This window comes from Salmo trutta, chromosome 7, assembly GCF_901001165.1.
Source record: "Salmo trutta chromosome 7, fSalTru1.1, whole genome shotgun sequence".
NCBI lineage: Eukaryota > Metazoa > Chordata > Actinopteri > Salmoniformes > Salmonidae > Salmo > Salmo trutta.
The window spans coordinates 31,815,917-31,831,677 of NC_042963.1; the positions used below are offsets into that span (position 1 = coordinate 31,815,917).

The window sequence follows — 15,761 nt, forward strand, 5'->3', positions numbered from 1 at the left end:
AAGAGTGATGGAGTAATGGAGTAATGGGAACCGGAGAAGCAAGCCCGGTCTTCGCCAGCTCCAAACGTTGGGGGTAAGGTCGTTTTGGAGAGATCATCGGTGGAGGTGGACCCGGAGACCCAGATGTCAACGGGTACTCAATCCATCAGTAGGCCGCCGGGAGAGGTTGGTGGAGCAACAGGAGAGTTGGGCTCATCCCTTGACGAAGACTACGTAGATGAAGAGGCTTTCGGGGCCCTCGTGGGGGAGATGAGGGAGATGGTGGAGGAGATCCAAGTCTCACAAACGAGGACGGTGGAATGGGGGTCCATCTCGCCCTTGCCAGCCACTCCAAGAACGAAGAGGGACGCCTCCACAGCACAGCAGGACCAGCAGGAGTCAGGGCTGTTTTTGGAATCAGGAGAGGCCCGGAGGAAGAAAAAGAAAAAGAGGCTTTCCCTCGAGACGGGAGAGGGCCAGAGTGGGCTGGAAGGGGTGGGGAGGGTATTTGGGGACAGTGCCACAGAGGTGACCCCCCTGTCACCGCGGGTCTCATCTCTCACACACACCCAGATGGACATAGATCTGGTGACCCCTGCGCTGTGTATGCCCGATGGTGATGGGGTGTCTCAGGCTTTTTCTGGGACGCCGGGACCCCCCATCCACAACCCCAACACCTTACCTGCATCTTGGGTTTCTCAGAGGGGGGTTGCAGTGGATGGGGAGGCCTCAGAGGTAGAGGGTCAAAGGTTTTTGTCCGTGGATGTATGAGGGGTTGGGGAGATGATCAGTACTGCTGAGGTGTCTCCACTGTCCTCGCGGGGTCCATCTCTCCAAATAATCCAGATGGACGCGAACCTGTCGTCCCCGGGGCTGTTTTTGCCAGGTGAGGATGGGGTGTCTCAGGCTATTTCTGGGACGCCGGGACCCCCCATCCCCAACCCCTTCCCTGCGTCATGGGGTTCTCTGGAGGGCGGTATGGGGGGTGGGAAGTTTGGGGGGGCCTCGGGGGCTGCTGGTCCAGCGTCCATGATCGATGAGGACCTTTACCCACCGGACGGAGTGAGTACTTGAACCCTGCACCTGGTTGAATTTTCTTTTTAAGTGTGCAACCATGGCAAACATTCAAATAATGACTATGAATGTTCGGGGTCTAAGGGACACTGTAAAGAGAACTGCTGTTTTTAGTTGTTTATCAAACATATGTTTTACCTTTTGTTTCTTGCAGGAGGTACATTTAAGGGATGGGGGGGATGTAGAGCAGTTTAAAAAAGAGTGGGTAAAAGGGAAGTCGGTGTGGAGTGTGGGGGGTGTCCACTCATCAGGGGTTGGGATTTTGTTTGGGACTAGGGAGGTGAGGGTGGAAGGCACGTACGTTGCGATGCAGGGGAGGGTTTTGGGGGTGGACATAACATTAGGGGATTTTAGACTTAGGATTATAGGGGTATACGGGCCACAGACAGTGCCAGAGAGAAAGGAGATGGTGGAGAGTCTGGCACCTCTGTGTGCCACAAACAGATTTTTGATAGTGGGAGGGGATTTTAATGTAGAATTAGGAGGGGTAGGGGATAGTAGCGTGGGGGCCATCACCGGACTTATGGCAAGCCATGGTCTGGTGGATGGAGGCCTTAACACTACTCCGGCGCTAGCAGGTCCCACGTGGCGTAACTCCCGGGGGGTCGAGCGGAGGCTGGACTATGTATTTCTACCCAAATCCTTGGGGCTTTTGTCTGGGCGTCTGCTGCCTGTGTTTTTCTCGGATCATGACGGGGTACTCCTTCGGGTCAAGGCGCCTGTCTGCCTTTTCGGTAGGGGGTACTGGAAGCTCAACCGGGATATCCTGGAGGAGCGGGCTTTTGTAAATGTTTTTTCTGTTTTTTTTCGGGGGCTTGAGGGTCTCCGGCCAATGTGCGGAGGGGTTTTGGAATGGTGGGAGGTAGTTAAGGTAAGAATTAGGGTATTTATTATTGGTTTTTGTAAGAGGAAGGGCAGAGAGGAGAGAAGGGAGGTGGAGCAGCTCCAACGTTTACTCGATCTTGAGTACGAGGCTGGTAACATCGGTACTTCGATGGACGTTGAGCACGCTACCAGCCTCAAGGCTCAGCTCAGGGAGGTGCACGAGCGGAAGGCCCGTGCTTTCCTGCAGCGCGCACACTCTGAGTTTATAGAGCAGAATGAGACCTGCTCTGCAGTGTTTTTCAAATCAGTTAGGGAAAAGCAGGTAAGACAGGTCTTTTATGGGGTGAGGGATGGACAGGGTAGGGTGGTTAGGGAGCCAGAGCAAATGGTCAGGGTGGCAACTGACCATTTCCGGGGGGTTTTCCAGGAGAGGGTAGTAGAGGAAGAGCAGGGTACCGTGTTCTTAGAACACTTGTCCCGGCGTGTGCCGGAGGACATTAGAAAGGCGATGGAGGCCCCGATAACACTAGAGGAGGTGGAGAACGCCCTCAAGAGGATGGGGAAAGGGAAGGTGCCTGGGATGGATGGGCTGCCGGCTGAGTTTTACCTCAAATTTTGGGGTATACTTGGTCCGGTGGTCCTCGAAGTCCTGACGGCCGTTCTCGAGACTGGAGTCCCGGGCAGGTCAATGGCTGTAGGCGTGCTGTCCCTCCTCTACAAGAAGGGAGACACCGCCGACCTTAGCAACTGGCGGCCGTTGACCATGCTGTGCGTAGATTATAAGATACTAGCTAAGGTCATGGCAGACCGTTTGCGCACAGCCCTTCCCTACGTTGTCCATGAGGATCAAACGTGTGGGGTTGAAGGCCGTTCCATTAGGTGGAACCTCCAACTGATAAGGGACTCCATCGCCTGGGTTGAGGATAGAAGTCTACCTCTAATGGTAGCGGCGCTTGATCAGGCCAAGGCTTTTGATCGCGTCAGCAGGGAATTTCTTTTCAGAGTGTTAGGTAGATTAGGTTTTAGTGACCGCTTTATAAAGTGGATCAAGATTTTGTATGTGGGAGCAGGGTGCCGGGTGAGCATAAACAGCCATCTGGGCGACGTGTTTGGCCTCTCCTCAGGGGTCAGGCAGGGATGCCCGCTCTCGGCACTCCTTTTCGTGCTCTATATGGAGCCCCTGGCGGCTGCCATTAGGGCTGACGCAGGGGTGGAGGGATTGCTGGTCCCTGGGAGCGGCGGTTTACGTGTTAAGATGACACAGTACGCTGATGACACCACCTTGCTTTTGTGCAAGGACTCGTGCCTGCTAAGGTCTCTGGACATAATTGGAGACTTTACCCGCGCGTCGGGAGCGGTCCTTAACCTCGCCAAGTCGTCTGTTAAGTATTTCGGCAGATGGCGGGGCAGGACGGACGTGCCCGGGGGACTATTTCTCTGTAATGGGGCCCTGAGGATTCTTGGGGTCCTCTTTGAGACCTCCGGCTCCGCGACACTGAACTGGAACATGAGAGTTGCGGTGGTACAGAGGAAGCTGGCAATGTGGAAGGCCAGATCCTTGTCTTTCTTGGGCAAGGTCCTGGTCCTGAAGGTGGATGTACTGCCTTCCCTTCTGTACTTGGCATACATCTATCCTTTGCCAGCGAGCATGAGGAGGGGGCTAGTAAGGCTCGTGTTTCAGTTCATGTGGGGGAGCAGGTATGAGTATGTCGCCAGGGCTCGCATGCTCTCAAGCATCGGGGAGGGAGGGAGAGGAGTTCCACACTTCCCACTCAAGCTGGACTCGATTTTTGTTTCGTTTCTTTTGAATGAGCTCGCTAATCCAGTGATTCATCCCTCCGGTTATTTCCTGCGGGTGTTTTTCTCGTACCAGGCGAGAAGCATAATGGTGTGGTCCAACACGGGTCCTCGGGCTGAACAGCTGCCGTGGCACTTCAGCCATGCGGCGAAGTGGCTACGTGCGCATCCCGAGGTTGAAGTCGCCCGAGTAGGTTTGGACCACAGATGCCTGTACGAAGAGGTCAGACGGACCGTTTGTGCGCCCCCTGTGGTGGGTACCCCTGCTGTGGTCTGGGAGACCATACAGGCGCGGGGCCTAGACAATCGTCTTAAGGATCTAAATTGGTTAAGCCTCCACAAGTGCTTGCCGGTAAGATCCATCATGTACCGGCATAGTTTGGCACGGTCCCCCCAGTGCCCGAGACCAACTTGTGGTGGGGAGGAGACAATACGCCACATGTACTGGGACTGTGCTTTCGCAGGAGTAGTGTGGGCCAGGGCTCAGGGGTTGCTAGGGAGAGTGAAGGGGGGTTTTGTTTTAACATGGGCGAGGGTGGAGAGAGGGGTGGGGAGAGCAGGGGGGGTAGGTAGGGATCGTTTTCTGTTGTGGCTGCTTATCAGTCTTTTTAAGAAAGGGCTGTGGGATGCCAGGCAGGGGCTGGTTAAGTCAGGAGCAGACTGGGGGGTGGAGGGAATAGTGAGGAGAGTGGAGGGAGATTTGAGAGGGAGGATAAGAAGGGAGGAGAGGAAGTGGGGTCACCATGCTGCCTTAGAGCGGTGGAAAGGGGGGTTGGGGCTGGTCAAGTAGTTAAGGTTTAGAAGGCAGGTCGGTAGGTTTTTGGGGTTTTGGATTGATTATGTTTATTGATGGCTTGTGTTTATATTTGATTTTTTGCTGCAGCCCCCTGGAAAAGTTGGGGGAGGGTGTTGGTTGCCCATCTCTTCCAAAAGAGAAAGGGTTTCAGGGTTAATTGAAAAAGTGATGGGTTGTTTTTTGTTATAAGTTTTGTTAGGATATGGGGAACTAAATGGTTAAAAGACATGTGAATTGTTCAATGTGTAAATGCTTGAAAAATACAAGTTTTGTTTGGATATGGGCAACTAAAAGGTTAAAAGACATGTGAATTGTTCACTGTGTAAATGCTTGAAAAGTTAGAATAAAAGCTTTGAATCATCATCTGTTCTTATCAGTTTAATATCTGATACGTCCCCCATCGGGGGACTACATATTAAATGGATTTTTCGAACAGGGAGTCGGAAATGGGGCTTGCTCCGTCCGCTCCACGCATCGACCCGGTATTGCAGTACCTCCGGGAACGGTGCAACACTTTTCTCTCATTGTCAAGGAAAAAGAAATACGCAAAGCTATGTAAAACAGCTAGCAGAAGAAGAGAAGGAATGAAAAAAGAAGAATCATCCAAACTGAAACAAGGGCGAAGCCCCCTTCATGGGGTCCCCCGTTTTCCCGCCATTTTACTTAAAAAAAAAAAAAAAAAAAAAACATTGGCCAGGATTGTGTGTGTGTGTGTGTGTGTGTCTCTGTGTGTGTGTGTGTGTGTGTGTGTGTGTCTCTGTGTGTGTGTGTGTGTGTGTGTGTGTCTCTGTGTGTGTGTCTCTGTGTGTGTGTGTGTGTCTGTCTGTTTTTGACCCCCCCCAAAAAATTACAATCACTTCACCAGGATTGTCTGTCTGTCTGTCTGTCTGTCTGTCTGTCTGTCTGTCTGTCTCTGTTTTTGACCCCCCCAAAAAATACAATCACTTCACCAGGATTGTCTGTCTGTCTGTCTGTCTGTCTGTCTGTCTGTCTGTCTGTCTGTCTGTCTCTGTTTTTGACCCCCCCCCCAAAAAATACAATCACTTCACCAGGATTGTCTGTCTGTCTGTCTGTCTGTCTGTCTGTCTGTCTGTCTGTCTTTGAATTTTTACCCACAGCCCTCAAACTTGGAAGAGTGGGTTCGGGAACCACCCGCGGGCACCCGGCCTAGAGTGCACAGTGTGTGTCTCGGGCCCCGACCTCTGACTTCCATACGACTCTGGTTTCTCTTCATTACGCACAAGCCTTTCGCCTTTTACTAAAGACTTCCGTGGAGAGGAACACTTACGAGTTCAACATATTTTTGGAAGGGCTTTGCTTCTGGCAGAGCCCGGTATCTTGTTTCAAGAGAAATTGACAGAGATGACGCCGAGACTTTTTGCTCAGGCGTTTGACTTGAAGCCGGCTGACCGACCGACCGACCGACCGACCGACCGACCGACCGACCGGCGTATTTTTCCACTCAAAGTAGTCGCTCGGGCAATTGAGTTCAAGCCCGACGACGACTGACGTGTTTTCCGGGCTTTGAACAAATAGTCGCACTAGGCTTAAAGAGCTAGTGACTTAAAGACGCATTAGCGACTTGTTAAAAAAAACACCCGCCTGTCACCAGGGAAACGTCGGGTGGGGAGGAGACAACTTTTGCCAAACCGCTGAGGTCTGCCGAGACCCCCGGGGGCCCGGCGGGTGCAGGGGTCAATTTGTGGGTTATCGCTTCTCGGCCTTTTGGCTCAGATCAAGTGTAGTATCTGTTCTTATCAGTTTAATATCTGATACGTCCCCCATCGGGGGACTACATATTAAATGGATTTTTCGAACAGGGAGTCGGAAATGGGGCTTGCTCCGTCCGCTCCACGCATCGACCCGGTATTGCAGTACCTCCGGGAACGGTGCAACACTTTTCTCTCATTGTCAAGGAAAAAGAAATACGCAAAGCTATGTAAAACAGCTAGCAGAAGAAGAGAAGGAATGAAAAAAGAAGAATCATCCAAACTGAAACAAGGGCGAAGCCCCCTTCATGGGGTCCCCCGTTTTCCCGCCATTTTACTTAAAAAAAAAAAAAAAAAAAAAAAAAAAAAAAAACATTGGCCAGGATTGTGTGTGTGTGTGTGTGTGTGTGTGTCTCTGTGTGTGTGTGTGTGTGTGTGTGTGTGTCTCTGTGTGTGTGTGTGTGTGTGTGTGTGTCTCTGTGTGTGTGTCTCTGTGTGTGTGTGTGTGTCTGTCTGTTTTTGACCCCCCCCAAAAAATTACAATCACTTCACCAGGATTGTCTGTCTGTCTGTCTGTCTGTCTGTCTGTCTGTCTGTCTGTCTGTCTCTGTTTTTGACCCCCCCAAAAAATACAATCACTTCACCAGGATTGTCTGTCTGTCTGTCTGTCTGTCTGTCTGTCTGTCTGTCTGTCTGTCTGTCTCTGTTTTTGACCCCCCCAAAAAATACAATCACTTCACCAGGATTGTCTGTCTGTCTGTCTGTCTGTCTGTCTGTCTGTCTGTCTGTCTGTCTGTCTCTGTTTTTGACCCCCCCCCAAAAAATACAATCACTTCACCAGGATTGTCTGTCTGTCTGTCTGTCTGTCTGTCTGTCTGTCTGTCTGTCTGTCTTTGAATTTTTACCCACAGCCCTCAAACTTGGAAGAGTGGGTTCGGGAACCACCCGCGGGCACCCGGCCTAGAGTGCACAGTGTGTGTCTCGGGCCCCGACCTCTGACTTCCATACGACTCTGGTTTCTCTTCATTACGCACAAGCCTTTCGCCTTTTACTAAAGACTTCCGTGGAGAGGAACACTTACGAGTTCAACATATTTTTGGAAGGGCTTTGCTTCTGGCAGAGCCCGGTATCTTGTTTCAAGAGAAATTGACAGAGATGACGCCGAGACTTTTTGCTCAGGCGTTTGACTTGAAGCCGGCTGACCGACCGACCGACCGACCGACCGACCGACCGACCGACCGGCGTATTTTTCCACTCAAAGTAGTCGCTCGGGCAATTGAGTTCAAGCCCGACGACGACTGACGTGTTTTCCGGGCTTTGAACAAATAGTCGCACTAGGCTTAAAGAGCTAGTGACTTAAAGACGCATTAGCGACTTGTTAAAAAAAACACCCGCCTGTCACCAGGGAAACGTCGGGTGGGGAGGAGACAACTTTTGCCAAACCGCTGAGGTCTGCCGAGACCCCCGGGGGCCCGGCGGGTGCAGGGGTCAATTTGTGGGTTATCGCTTCTCGGCCTTTTGGCTCAGATCAAGTGTAGTATCTGTTCTTATCAGGTGGGCCGAAGGCCCATTCCATCAAAGGCCTTCACCAAGCTCTGGCCCACCCTCACGTGTCTGAAGGCAGCACTGTGGTCCTCCCGCAACCTGCTGGTAGCGAAACAGGTCGACACCACCCCCCAGGCAGTGGCCATGGTAGCCACAGAGGCCCTGGGGTGGTACAGAAGGAAGGGGGCCTCGACCCCAGGCGAAGGGTCCCCCACAACACCCAAGGTCCCTGCGGCCACGGCCTGACAGCGCTGCGGCGCCTAGGGCGATGCACCTAGGGGAGGCATCTCCTCTGGGCCCCTAAGGACGGGACGATGATTGATTCGGGAGAGCAGGAGGAGGCAAGTTTGATAAGGACTCACCCCGCTCCTGTACAAAGGACCGAAGACAGCCTCTTAGCAAGTGACTTTTTAACATGTTTTTCATGTCTTAAAAATGTTTTACCTTGTTAAATCATTTGTACACATTTTAAATGGCTTTTACAGATTTGATGTTTTCCACAATGAAAAGTACTTTTAATCATGGTTGTTTTTATTGGTTTTAACAACATGTACTTTTTTACAAATTTAAATGAAATCTTCAAATGCTGTGTTTTATGCGTTCATGCCGTTTTTATGTGTATATAATGATGTACAAACATATGTGAGCTGTCCTTAAAGGAATTGTGATAATAAAAACTTTTCCAAAAAAAAAAAAATCTGTTCTTATCAGTTTAATATCTGATACGTCCCCCATCGGGGGACTACATATTAAATGGATTTTTCGAACAGGGAGTCGGAAATGGGGCTTGCTCCGTCCGCTCCACGCATCGACCCGGTATTGCAGTACCTCCGGGAACGGTGCAACACTTTTCTCTCATTGTCAAGGAAAAAGAAATACGCAAAGCTATGTAAAACAGCTAGCAGAAGAAGAGAAGGAATGAAAAAAGAAGAATCATCCAAACTGAAACAAGGGCGAAGCCCCCTTCATGGGGTCCCCCGTTTTCCCGCCATTTTACTTAAAAAAAAAAAAAAAAAAAAAAAAAAAAAAAAAAACATTGGCCAGGATTGTGTGTGTGTGTGTGTGTGTGTGTGTCTCTGTGTGTGTGTGTGTGTGTGTGTGTGTGTCTCTGTGTGTGTGTGTGTGTGTGTGTGTGTCTCTGTGTGTGTGTCTCTGTGTGTGTGTGTGTGTCTGTCTGTTTTTGACCCCCCCCAAAAAATTACAATCACTTCACCAGGATTGTCTGTCTGTCTGTCTGTCTGTCTGTCTGTCTGTCTGTCTGTCTGTCTGTCTCTGTTTTTGACCCCCCCAAAAAATACAATCACTTCACCAGGATTGTCTGTCTGTCTGTCTGTCTGTCTGTCTGTCTGTCTGTCTGTCTGTCTGTCTCTGTTTTTGACCCCCCCAAAAAATACAATCACTTCACCAGGATTGTCTGTCTGTCTGTCTGTCTGTCTGTCTGTCTGTCTGTCTGTCTGTCTGTCTCTGTTTTTGACCCCCCCCCAAAAAATACAATCACTTCACCAGGATTGTCTGTCTGTCTGTCTGTCTGTCTGTCTGTCTGTCTGTCTGTCTGTCTTTGAATTTTTACCCACAGCCCTCAAACTTGGAAGAGTGGGTTCGGGAACCACCCGCGGGCACCCGGCCTAGAGTGCACAGTGTGTGTCTCGGGCCCCGACCTCTGACTTCCATACGACTCTGGTTTCTCTTCATTACGCACAAGCCTTTCGCCTTTTACTAAAGACTTCCGTGGAGAGGAACACTTACGAGTTCAACATATTTTTGGAAGGGCTTTGCTTCTGGCAGAGCCCGGTATCTTGTTTCAAGAGAAATTGACAGAGATGACGCCGAGACTTTTTGCTCAGGCGTTTGACTTGAAGCCGGCTGACCGACCGCCCGACCGACCGACCGACCGACCGACCGACCGGCGTATTTTTCCACTCAAAGTAGTCGCTCGGGCAATTGAGTTCAAGCCCGACGACGACTGACGTGTTTTCCGGGCTTTGAACAAATAGTCGCACTAGGCTTAAAGAGCTAGTGACTTAAAGACGCATTAGCGACTTGTTAAAAAAAACACCCGCCTGTCACCAGGGAAACGTCGGGTGGGGAGGAGACAACTTTTGCCAAACCGCTGAGGTCTGCCGAGACCCCCGGGGGCCCGGCGGGTGCAGGGGTCAATTTGTGGGTTATCGCTTCTCGGCCTTTTGGCTCAGATCAAGTGTAGTATCTGTTCTTATCAGGTGGGCCGAAGGCCCATTCCATCAAAGGCCTTCACCAAGCTCTGGCCCACCCTCACGTGTCTGAAGGCAGCACTGTGGTCCTCCCGCAACCTGCTGGTAGCGAAACAGGTCGACACCACCCCCCAGGCAGTGGCCATGGTAGCCACAGAGGCCCTGGGGTGGTACAGAAGGAAGGGGGCCTCGACCCCAGGCGAAGGGTCCCCCACAACACCCAAGGTCCCTGCGGCCACGGCCTGACAGCGCTGCGGCGCCTAGGGCGATGCACCTAGGGGAGGCATCTCCTCTGGGCCCCTAAGGACGGGACGATGATTGATTCGGGAGAGCAGGAGGAGGCAAGTTTGATAAGGACTCACCCCGCTCCTGTACAAAGGACCGAAGACAGCCTCTTAGCAAGTGACTTTTTAACATGTTTTTCATGTCTTAAAAATGTTTTACCTTGTTAAATCATTTGTACACATTTTAAATGGCTTTTACAGATTTGATGTTTTCCACAATGAAAAGTACTTTTAATCATGGTTGTTTTTATTGGTTTTAACAACATGTACTTTTTTACAAATTTAAATGAAATCTTCAAATGCTGTGTTTTATGCGTTCATGCCGTTTTTATGTGTATATAATGATGTACAAACATATGTGAGCTGTCCTTAAAGGAATTGTGATAATAAAAACTTTTCCAAAAAAAAAAAAATCTGTTCTTATCAGTTTAATATCTGATACGTCCCCCATCGGGGGACTACATATTAAATGGATTTTTCGAACAGGGAGTCGGAAATGGGGCTTGCTCCGTCCGCTCCACGCATCGACCCGGTATTGCAGTACCTCCGGGAACGGTGCAACACTTTTCTCTCATTGTCAAGGAAAAAGAAATACGCAAAGCTATGTAAAACAGCTAGCAGAAGAAGAGAAGGAATGAAAAAAGAAGAATCATCCAAACTGAAACAAGGGCGAAGCCCCCTTCATGGGGTCCCCCGTTTTCCCGCCATTTTACTTAAAAAAAAAAAAAAAAACATTGGCCAGGATTGTGTGTGTGTGTGTGTGTGTGTGTGTCTCTGTGTGTGTGTGTGTGTGTGTGTGTGTGTCTCTGTGTGTGTGTGTGTGTGTGTGTGTCTCTGTGTGTGTGTCTCTGTGTGTGTGTGTGTGTCTGTCTGTTTTTGACCCCCCCCAAAAAATTACAATCACTTCACCAGGATTGTCTGTCTGTCTGTCTGTCTGTCTGTCTGTCTGTCTGTCTGTCTGTCTGTCTCTGTTTTTGACCCCCCCAAAAAATACAATCACTTCACCAGGATTGTCTGTCTGTCTGTCTGTCTGTCTGTCTGTCTGTCTGTCTGTCTGTCTGTCTCTGTTTTTGACCCCCCCAAAAAATACAATCACTTCACCAGGATTGTCTGTCTGTCTGTCTGTCTGTCTGTCTGTCTGTCTGTCTGTCTGTCTGTCTCTGTTTTTGACCCCCCCCCAAAAAATACAATCACTTCACCAGGATTGTCTGTCTGTCTGTCTGTCTGTCTGTCTGTCTGTCTGTCTGTCTGTCTTTGAATTTTTACCCACAGCCCTCAAACTTGGAAGAGTGGGTTCGGGAACCACCCGCGGGCACCCGGCCTAGAGTGCACAGTGTGTGTCTCGGGCCCCGACCTCTGACTTCCATACGACTCTGGTTTCTCTTCATTACGCACAAGCCTTTCGCCTTTTACTAAAGACTTCCGTGGAGAGGAACACTTACGAGTTCAACATATTTTTGGAAGGGCTTTGCTTCTGGCAGAGCCCGGTATCTTGTTTCAAGAGAAATTGACAGAGATGACGCCGAGACTTTTTGCTCAGGCGTTTGACTTGAAGCCGGCTGACCGACCGACCGACCGACCGACCGACCGACCGACCGGCGTATTTTTCCACTCAAAGTAGTCGCTCGGGCAATTGAGTTCAAGCCCGACGACGACTGACGTGTTTTCCGGGCTTTGAACAAATAGTCGCACTAGGCTTAAAGAGCTAGTGACTTAAAGACGCATTAGCGACTTGTTAAAAAAAACACCCGCCTGTCACCAGGGAAACGTCGGGTGGGGAGGAGACAACTTTTGCCAAACCGCTGAGGTCTGCCGAGACCCCCGGGGGCCCGGCGGGTGCAGGGGTCAATTTGTGGGTTATCGCTTCTCGGCCTTTTGGCTCAGATCAAGTGTAGTATCTGTTCTTATCAGGTGGGCCGAAGGCCCATTCCATCAAAGGCCTTCACCAAGCTCTGGCCCACCCTCACGTGTCTGAAGGCAGCACTGTGGTCCTCCCGCAACCTGCTGGTAGCGAAACAGGTCGACACCACCCCCCAGGCAGTGGCCATGGTAGCCACAGAGGCCCTGGGGTGGTACAGAAGGAAGGGGGCCTCGACCCCAGGCGAAGGGTCCCCCACAACACCCAAGGTCCCTGCGGCCACGGCCTGACAGCGCTGCGGCGCCTAGGGCGATGCACCTAGGGGAGGCATCTCCTCTGGGCCCCTAAGGACGGGACGATGATTGATTCGGGAGAGCAGGAGGAGGCAAGTTTGATAAGGACTCACCCCGCTCCTGTACAAAGGACCGAAGACAGCCTCTTAGCAAGTGACTTTTTAACATGTTTTTCATGTCTTAAAAATGTTTTACCTTGTTAAATCATTTGTACACATTTTAAATGGCTTTTACAGATTTGATGTTTTCCACAATGAAAAGTACTTTTAATCATGGTTGTTTTTATTGGTTTTAACAACATGTACTTTTTTACAAATTTAAATGAAATCTTCAAATGCTGTGTTTTATGCGTTCATGCCGTTTTTATGTGTATATAATGATGTACAAACATATGTGAGCTGTCCTTAAAGGAATTGTGATAATAAAAACTTTTCCAAAAAAAAAAAAATCTGTTCTTATCAGTTTAATATCTGATACGTCCCCCATCGGGGGACTACATATTAAATGGATTTTTCGAACAGGGAGTCGGAAATGGGGCTTGCTCCGTCCGCTCCACGCATCGACCCGGTATTGCAGTACCTCCGGGAACGGTGCAACACTTTTCTCTCATTGTCAAGGAAAAAGAAATACGCAAAGCTATGTAAAACAGCTAGCAGAAGAAGAGAAGGAATGAAAAAAGAAGAATCATCCAAACTGAAACAAGGGCGAAGCCCCCTTCATGGGGTCCCCCGTTTTCCCGCCATTTTACTTAAAAAAAAAAAAAAAAACATTGGCCAGGATTGTGTGTGTGTGTGTGTGTGTGTGTGTCTCTGTGTGTGTGTGTGTGTGTGTGTGTGTGTCTCTGTGTGTGTGTGTGTGTGTGTGTGTGTCTCTGTGTGTGTGTCTCTGTGTGTGTGTGTGTGTCTGTCTGTTTTTGACCCCCCCCAAAAAATTACAATCACTTCACCAGGATTGTCTGTCTGTCTGTCTGTCTGTCTGTCTGTCTGTCTGTCTGTCTGTCTGTCTCTGTTTTTGACCCCCCCAAAAAATACAATCACTTCACCAGGATTGTCTGTCTGTCTGTCTGTCTGTCTGTCTGTCTGTCTGTCTGTCTGTCTGTCTCTGTTTTTGACCCCCCCAAAAAATACAATCACTTCACCAGGATTGTCTGTCTGTCTGTCTGTCTGTCTGTCTGTCTGTCTGTCTGTCTGTCTGTCTGTCTCTGTTTTTGACCCCCCCCCAAAAAATACAATCACTTCACCAGGATTGTCTGTCTGTCTGTCTGTCTGTCTGTCTGTCTGTCTGTCTGTCTGTCTTTGAATTTTTACCCACAGCCCTCAAACTTGGAAGAGTGGGTTCGGGAACCACCCGCGGGCACCCGGCCTAGAGTGCACAGTGTGTGTCTCGGGCCCCGACCTCTGACTTCCATACGACTCTGGTTTCTCTTCATTACGCACAAGCCTTTCGCCTTTTACTAAAGACTTCCGTGGAGAGGAACACTTACGAGTTCAACATATTTTTGGAAGGGCTTTGCTTCTGGCAGAGCCCGGTATCTTGTTTCAAGAGAAATTGACAGAGATGACGCCGAGACTTTTTGCTCAGGCGTTTGACTTGAAGCCGGCTGACCGACCGACCGACCGACCGACCGACCGACCGACCGGCGTATTTTTCCACTCAAAGTAGTCGCTCGGGCAATTGAGTTCAAGCCCGACGACGACTGACGTGTTTTCCGGGCTTTGAACAAATAGTCGCACTAGGCTTAAAGAGCTAGTGACTTAAAGACGCATTAGCGACTTGTTAAAAAAAACACCCGCCTGTCACCAGGGAAACGTCGGGTGGGGAGGAGACAACTTTTGCCAAACCGCTGAGGTCTGCCGAGACCCCCGGGGGCCCGGCGGGTGCAGGGGTCAATTTGTGGGTTATCGCTTCTCGGCCTTTTGGCTCAGATCAAGTGTAGTATCTGTTCTTATCAGGTGGGCCGAAGGCCCATTCCATCAAAGGCCTTCACCAAGCTCTGGCCCACCCTCACGTGTCTGAAGGCAGCACTGTGGTCCTCCCGCAACCTGCTGGTAGCGAAACAGGTCGACACCACCCCCCAGGCAGTGGCCATGGTAGCCACAGAGGCCCTGGGGTGGTACAGAAGGAAGGGGGCCTCGACCCCAGGCGAAGGGTCCCCCACAACACCCAAGGTCCCTGCGGCCACGGCCTGACAGCGCTGCGGCGCCTAGGGCGATGCACCTAGGGGAGGCATCTCCTCTGGGCCCCTAAGGACGGGACGATGATTGATTCGGGAGAGCAGGAGGAGGCAAGTTTGATAAGGACTCACCCCGCTCCTGTACAAAGGACCGAAGACAGCCTCTTAGCAAGTGACTTTTTAACATGTTTTTCATGTCTTAAAAATGTTTTACCTTGTTAAATCATTTGTACACATTTTAAATGGCTTTTACAGATTTGATGTTTTCCACAATGAAAAGTACTTTTAATCATGGTTGTTTTTATTGGTTTTAACAACATGTACTTTTTTACAAATTTAAATGAAATCTTCAAATGCTGTGTTTTTATGCGTTCATGCCGTTTTTATGTGTATATAATGATGTACAAACATATGTGAGCTGTCCTTAAAGGAATTGTGATAATAAAAACTTTTCCAAAAAAAAAAAAAATCTGTTCTTATCAGTTTAATATCTGATACGTCCCCCATCGGGGGACTACATATTAAATGGATTTTTCGAACAGGGAGTCGGAAATGGGGCTTGCTCCGTCCGCTCCACGCATCGACCCGGTATTGCAGTACCTCCGGGAACGGTGCAACACTTTTCTCTCATTGTCAAGGAAAAAGAAATACGCAAAGCTATGTAAAACAGCTAGCAGAAGAAGAGAAGGAATGAAAAAAGAAGAATCATCCAAACTGAAACAAGGGCGAAGCCCCCTTCATGGGGTCCCCCGTTTTCCCGCCATTTTACTTAAAAAAAAAAAACATTGGCCAGGATGTGTGTGTGTGTGTGTGTGTGTGTGTCTCTGGTGTGTGTGTGTGTGTGTGGTGTGTGTCTCTGTGTGTGTGTGTTGTGTGTGTGTGTGTGTCTCTGTGTGTGTGTCTCCTGTGTGTGTGTGTGTGTCTGTCTGTTTTGTGACCCCCCCAAAAAATTACAATCACTTCACCAGGATTGTCTGTCTGTCTGTCTGTCTGTCTGTCTGTCTGTCTGTCTGTCTGTCTGTCTCTGTTTTTGACCCCCCCAAAAAATACAATCACTTCACCAGGATTGTCTGTCTGTCTGTCTGTCTGTCTGTCTGTCTGTCTGTCTGTCTGTCTGTCTCTGTTTTTGACCCCCCCCAAAAAATACAATCACTTCACCAGGATTGTCTGTCTGTCTGTCTCTGTCTGTCTGTCTGTCTGTCTGTCTCCTGTCTGTCT

The 15,761-nt window shown here is 49.8% G+C and overlaps 6 non-coding genes and 9 pseudogenes across 6 annotated transcripts; all 15 read left to right on the forward strand.

Moving 5' to 3' along the window:
• The first annotated feature begins 4,817 nt into the window (after nt 1-4,817).
• On the forward strand, nt 4,818-4,987 carry LOC115197813 (uncharacterized; annotated as a pseudogene).
• Nucleotides 4,988-5,685: 698 nt separating this feature from the next.
• LOC115197827 (U5 spliceosomal RNA) lies at nt 5,686-5,802 on the forward strand. Its single transcript, XR_003879068.1, has one exon. It is a non-coding gene; the product is annotated as a U5 spliceosomal RNA (small nuclear RNA).
• A 378-nt stretch (nt 5,803-6,180) lies between these two features.
• On the forward strand, nt 6,181-6,371 carry LOC115197806 (U2 spliceosomal RNA). Its single transcript, XR_003879064.1, has one exon. It is a non-coding gene; the product is annotated as a U2 spliceosomal RNA (small nuclear RNA).
• Nucleotides 6,372-7,187: 816 nt separating this feature from the next.
• LOC115197828 (U5 spliceosomal RNA) lies at nt 7,188-7,304 on the forward strand. The gene has a single exon (XR_003879069.1). It is a non-coding gene; the product is annotated as a U5 spliceosomal RNA (small nuclear RNA).
• A 378-nt stretch (nt 7,305-7,682) lies between these two features.
• LOC115197817 (uncharacterized) lies at nt 7,683-7,789 on the forward strand (annotated as a pseudogene).
• Nucleotides 7,790-8,398: 609 nt separating this feature from the next.
• On the forward strand, nt 8,399-8,575 carry LOC115197809 (uncharacterized; annotated as a pseudogene).
• Nucleotides 8,576-9,397: 822 nt separating this feature from the next.
• LOC115197829 (U5 spliceosomal RNA) lies at nt 9,398-9,514 on the forward strand. The gene has a single exon (XR_003879070.1). It is a non-coding gene; the product is annotated as a U5 spliceosomal RNA (small nuclear RNA).
• A 378-nt stretch (nt 9,515-9,892) lies between these two features.
• On the forward strand, nt 9,893-9,999 carry LOC115197818 (uncharacterized; annotated as a pseudogene).
• Nucleotides 10,000-10,608: 609 nt separating this feature from the next.
• Nucleotides 10,609-10,785, forward strand: LOC115197810 (uncharacterized; annotated as a pseudogene).
• Nucleotides 10,786-11,587: 802 nt separating this feature from the next.
• On the forward strand, nt 11,588-11,704 carry LOC115197830 (U5 spliceosomal RNA). The gene has a single exon (XR_003879071.1). It is a non-coding gene; the product is annotated as a U5 spliceosomal RNA (small nuclear RNA).
• Nucleotides 11,705-12,078: 374 nt separating this feature from the next.
• On the forward strand, nt 12,079-12,185 carry LOC115197819 (uncharacterized; annotated as a pseudogene).
• A 609-nt stretch (nt 12,186-12,794) lies between these two features.
• On the forward strand, nt 12,795-12,971 carry LOC115197811 (uncharacterized; annotated as a pseudogene).
• Nucleotides 12,972-13,779: 808 nt separating this feature from the next.
• LOC115197831 (U5 spliceosomal RNA) lies at nt 13,780-13,896 on the forward strand. The gene has a single exon (XR_003879072.1). It is a non-coding gene; the product is annotated as a U5 spliceosomal RNA (small nuclear RNA).
• Nucleotides 13,897-14,270: 374 nt separating this feature from the next.
• On the forward strand, nt 14,271-14,377 carry LOC115197820 (uncharacterized; annotated as a pseudogene).
• A 610-nt stretch (nt 14,378-14,987) lies between these two features.
• On the forward strand, nt 14,988-15,165 carry LOC115197812 (uncharacterized; annotated as a pseudogene).
• The last annotated feature ends 596 nt before the right edge of the window (nt 15,166-15,761 follow it).